Source organism: Labeo rohita, chromosome 21, assembly GCF_022985175.1.
Source record: "Labeo rohita strain BAU-BD-2019 chromosome 21, IGBB_LRoh.1.0, whole genome shotgun sequence".
NCBI lineage: Eukaryota > Metazoa > Chordata > Actinopteri > Cypriniformes > Cyprinidae > Labeo > Labeo rohita.
In genome coordinates this window covers 21599763-21605762 of record NC_066889.1, presented here as the reverse complement: position 1 = coordinate 21605762, position 6000 = coordinate 21599763, and positions in this window count along the sequence as shown.

Genomic DNA, 6000 nt, shown 5'->3' with positions numbered 1-6000 from the left:
GGGTTAATAAAGAAAAAGTTACTTGAATCATGTTGTAGTTACATTTTCAAGTTGATATATATATATTTGTTTGTTTTTTTTAATTAATTAATTTTTTTTTGCCATATTGCCCAAACCCTAGTTTGAATTAAATTTTCTTTTTCTTGAATTCCAATTTATTTTAATTCTAATTTCTTACATTAAATTCTTGTCTGAAGTCTTGTTCCCTACCCCATTTCAAATTCAGGAGTTTAAATGTAATTTAGCAAGCATTTGCGACTGGGTGGAAATTCACTGAACGGTTCCATTTACGATTACTATGACTTTTCTTGTTGTGGAAAAAGGGCAACAGAGTCTCAGTGTGGGTGGTATACTGAGTTGAAAGGTTGAAGGATCCCTCAGTGGGAAGTTCTCAACATGCCATGCCCCACTTTGTGTGAAACTTGACAAAGGCCAGTCACTGTGCCAGATCAGTGAGCATTCCCATTCAACACCCAGTAGACAACACTCTGAGGTCCGAAATATGCACCTAAATTTAGCCAGCGATGAGCGCATGACCCTTCCTATTTTTAAAGGCTTTCAAAAGAGTTACTGGCTTAGGCAAAGCGACAAAACATTCTGTCGATATCACAAGTGCATCTGGTGGCTTTAGTGGAGCTTAAAAATATCAATCCTAATCACTTTAACCATTAGTGCACATGGATCTACCGATGGATTAATGTAGACAAATGGAGGGGCATTGACATTCACATTTCTCATTTTAACTGGATTATCTTTCTTGCTTCACTGACTTCTTGGGGCTGCCACTCCAGCGCTGTACAGTGCATTTTGGTTCCTTTTCTTCCCCTTTTGGTGTCGGAAACACTTTGCTGACCTTCGCTGAGTAATGGCCTTCTCACCTCTTCTGGTCCTTCTTTTTCACCCTAAAACCATTTTGCTAATAGGTTTGGGCTCAGATGCGTCCTTCCATGTGAATGAGTGACAAGTTTAGGGTGTGCCGGCTTCTTTGCATCCATACTGACGCCGGATCTATAAGGAAAACGAGTGCGAGGGGACTCTGATTTATGGATCCCTACGGTCTGATAACTAACCCTTCCAAAGTACTCCATTAATTAGCTGGATCTTTGCGGGAAAGGAGCTTGGTGCTTTTCCCTTGATTACCGAGTCACTGTCGCCTTCATGATTAAAAAACGGGAGAAGGGAAAGGGGCTTATCTTCAGAAAGCCCTTCATGTTCTCAAGTCTCTTTGGCGTGCCAATGTGCGCATAAAACCTGTGTGTGAACACAAAAATCACAAAGTTCCAGGTTGTTGTAAATGTAGGTTATAACAACACATTCTCACTCCCAACTCGTCACATATTGAGGCTTGGTCAGGACACTTGTCATGTGTCATTTTTCGACATGCAGGGTCCTTCATTGCTTTAAATAAGAAACCACTGAGCTCAGTCTGTTTGTGTGGAAATAAATTTAAAAAATGCCCAGAAGAATCATTCTCAGCGATTATACCTTATGTTTTACTCTCTTCGTCATATAAAGATACCGTATGGCTTCAGAAGACTTGGAATGTAACACGTCTTGTTTAATGTAATGCTTTTATACTGCTTGTTTATGGTCAGTTTCTGCAATAAATACCCGTGACTGTACTTATATTTGCCTGTTACGTGTTTTATATTGTTCAGATGTGGGTAAGTTTAGGGTAGGGGTGGGGTTAGGTGCTCCAATGAAAGTATAAATGTATATAAAATTATGTATACTTTTTACAAATGCATGTAACCATTAAATTAAGGCAAACAATGGAAATCAGTGGAGGACCCTGCACGTCCAAAAGTGACGCTAAAGGGGTAACTTGAATGTCAAAAAGGGTCTGATCAAGCATTAATATGTGATGAGTTGGGAGTGAGAATGTGTTGGTTGTAATTGAAAACCACTCATTCTTCACACTTGAATAAGTACATAATTTGTACATACTGTAGTTTTCAAAATCATATTTTTGTTAAAATATGCAAGATATTATATGATCCTGATGTTTCAAATTTACATAAAACGTTTGCAACTTGTATGCAGTTATTAGTGAATGAGACCCAGAGTCACAGCTCTTTAACTCAGCACACAAGTACAGGGACATGGTGCCCTAAATTAAACATGCCACATGTGGTGCTCGGTTCCGCCCCAGATTTTGTGTGAAGTGAGATAACACCAATGTGAAATGAAGAGAAGCGGAAGATCTGTCAACGTTTGGCAAGCGCTTTCCTCAGACTCCGACTGTACCATTTGAGATGCCATGTAATTTTCCACATGAAAAGAGAGAGCAGATACAGATATTCCCTTGCCAGGCGACTAGTTTTAGATGAGGCGTTCCTCCCCATATGTTACGCTGAAGAGTACAAAGATGGGATATTAAGTAATCCCAACCCAAAGAAGTCATCATACAACTTCAGAATGACAAGAAGTCTGTGTGACAAAACCCAAAATGTTGGTGTGAATCTGTCATCCAGATTGGTGGCAACACAGTGTGTATATCCAGGCTGCTCATTTGTAGCAGTCAGACGGTTTTCTCTTTCCAAGTCTCGTTGTGACATCACTGTCCGGCGGGTTTTCTGGTGCCAGACGGCTAACAAGACAGCTGCGTTTGACTTATGGCTTCTGCTGTTGTATTTCTGTTATCATTTACTTTCTTTAACCAGACTTCCATGATACTCCTACAAAAGGAAAAGGTCAGAGTCTGACACAGCCACTAGACTCACGCACGCCAGTATTGTTACTCGCTGATCTCTAATTTGATCATTTTCATCAGTGCACCATGGGACGCAAACAGATGGCTTCAGTGGCAAATTTAATGGAGGTTTCACAAACAAGCTTTCTTGAGAAGTGGACCAATTTAAAACATCACCATACTGAAAATAAGCAATGTTCCTCTGCCCGTGCTGAACACTTCTGATGCTGCTCCTGTGCAGATAAGAAAAAAAAAGGAGATTAAAACCTTTGGGTACAAAGCTTTTTGAATCAGAGCAAAAATAATGGCAGTATTTCAACCACATGTGAGTTCAATCACGTGCAATGACTAGTATAAAAATGAAGATTTGACAAATCATGTTCAGAAACATGCAGTACTAATTAATTTACAAGGTCAGAACAGTATCCTACAATAATAATGGAGGCCATTCTTATTTTTCTGTTTTTTTTTTTGTGATCTTGAAAAGTCAAGATTAATAACAGCGATGAATGGAATCTATATGGAATGGATGTTAGGTAGCTTTGTTTTAGGATAACTGTTTATTGTATCATTACACTATTGTAGAAATACATATTTAACATTTAAATACAGTAACTTGTGGCTTATGAGGACAAATAGATAAATATTACTTAAAAAAAAAAAAAAAAGTAATGTTTAATGATTGAGTTGAGTTGTCATTATTTAAGAGTGCAAGCTGAAAACACGTAAAGTTTAATAAATAACACACAAAAATAAAATAAGTTTAAAATATTTAAAAGGCTGATGCAAATAGTTGCCTCAATTGTATTGAGTAAAGCAGGCACAATATTTTTTTTATCATATAATATTACATAATATAATATTGATATAACAATATAATTTATATAATATATAATATGAGATAATGTAGTATATATAGTATAATACCAAAAAGCTTTTATTGTATTGTATTGTATTGTATTGTATTGTATTGTATTGTATTTTTTATCCAAGATTTTTCAAATGGGAATATTTGGTTAATTGTGCATACCAAACCAAAACATACCAGAAAAGCTTATTTTTATGTTATTTTATGTTATTTTATTTTATGTTATTTTATTTTATTTTATTTATTTAAGATCTTTAAAATGGGAATATTTGAGTAATTGTGCAAAATATCCCACAAACACCTATACAAACAAAAACTAAAACTAAAACTAAAATAAAATAAAATAAAACATAATATAATATAATATGATATAATATAATATGAGAGAATATTTTAGGTAAACACCAATATAATATAATACCAAAAAATATATATTTTATTTTATTTATCTAAGATCTTTAAAATGGGAATATTTAGTTAATTGTGGAAAATATCACACACACACACACCCCTATACAAACATAAACTAAAAAAAATAATATAATATAATATAATATAATATAATATAATATAGAATCTTATCTTATCTGGTCTTATTTTATTGTATTTAAGACCTTTAAAATGGGAATATTTAGTTAATTGTGGAAAATATCACACACACACACACCCCTATACAAACATAAACTAAAAAAAATAATATAATATAATATAATATAATATAATATAATAATCTCTTATCTTATCTGGTCTTATTTTATTGTATTTAAGACCTTTAAAATGGGTATATTTGGGTAACTGTGCAAAATATCCCACAAACACACAAACAAAAGCTAAAAAAAAAACCATGACGAAAATGATGATAAAGAAACATGAGGAAAACAGGAGATAAAAAGAAAACAAGCAGAAAATCTTTTCTATGAAAAAACTCATATTTCAGTGGTGTAATAAAGGCCCAAGGGGCCAAATTGACCCATTAATATCACACACAATGGACAGGGAGCGCTTCTTTTTAAGCGAATAAAAGCCACCCACCTTAATCAAAAAGGAATCTACTGACATTTTCTTGGACGGATATCTTTTAATCTGCACCCAAAGGCACGGGGCCATTGAGCCATATCCAGCAAATTAATGATGAACAATCTGTAGAATGGGCCGTGTGGTTGGTGAATAGGATTACGCTGGCAGCTTCGTCAAGAGCAGCTATACATCAAATTAAAGACCAGTGACACAGCAGAAACAGCACAGAAAAATGATGACATGACATGCTGAACAAAAACATGAGCAACAGTCAAAACTCAAACAGATAATAAATTATATAATTGCAAATAACCAACATTGTTTTAACTGAAATCATAGTTTCTAATTTAGCATTTTTAATAATGTCACTCGATGGTCCTCAAAGTGTAGTGCTCTTCATCAACCCCGCTGCTCTTCACATTCACTCAACTCGAAAGAAGAGCACTCAGAGTAACAATTACTACAGTAGTAAACACGTGTAAACGCTTAACAACTCACATTTTGATGCAACATCATATAAAACTACAATCAAAATAAAAAAATTGCTTCAATTCAATTTATGAATGTATCTTCTCAATTTCACAGCCTTTTCAGCTTGGAAAAAAGAAAACGTTTAGCCCTCAAACTCAAGAAAGAACATAAAGATTATATATAAGATAAAATATAAAAGCTATTTGCTCTCTGACTTTAAAACTACCTTTGCAATTAAAGCAGTCTGGTAAATCAATAAGATCAGAGAAGAGGATTTGGCTCAAATCCAATCCAACTGAGAGCTATCATTACGGAAGGGAGAAAGGGAGAATTGATAACTTGTCATTGTTATAATTTCTCCCAAGGAGCTGCCAATAGTCTCTTTTGCTTCATAAAATGGGATTATTTCTCCAAAGAAATGTGCGAATCTGCGTAAACATGCAAACATTGGTCTGAGCCTGAAAACACAGTCTAACTGCAATGTGGCTGACAATGGCTAATTGGATTCCAACCAAACCTCCTACCGCCATCCGAATCTTGATCCATCTATTTTGAAACTTAATAAAATGCATGACTGAAATACATAGAGCAACTTGAGAATCGCACATAATGTTGCCGCAAATAATCACTACAACTCTCTCCCCCTGTGGCCAATATCCATCTATCCGTTACCAAAACTGATGTGCATTACTGGCACATCAGCTCTCTTTCAGGACCGGTTTAATAACCTCTGTTCTCCCAGGATTGAAAAAGGCAATAAGCTCATGCCGATAGTCACATTCTGTCCATTATGTTTTGATTGCATTAGCAATTGAAATAAAAGTAAAATTCGAGAAAACGAGAAGTCCATTGCTTAGCACTAGAAAAGATGACAGCAAATGCCCAGTTTCAAGTACACATGCGTGTGAATGTCAAAGGAAGTTCTTTAGGATAATACTTGAAATGAAATGTC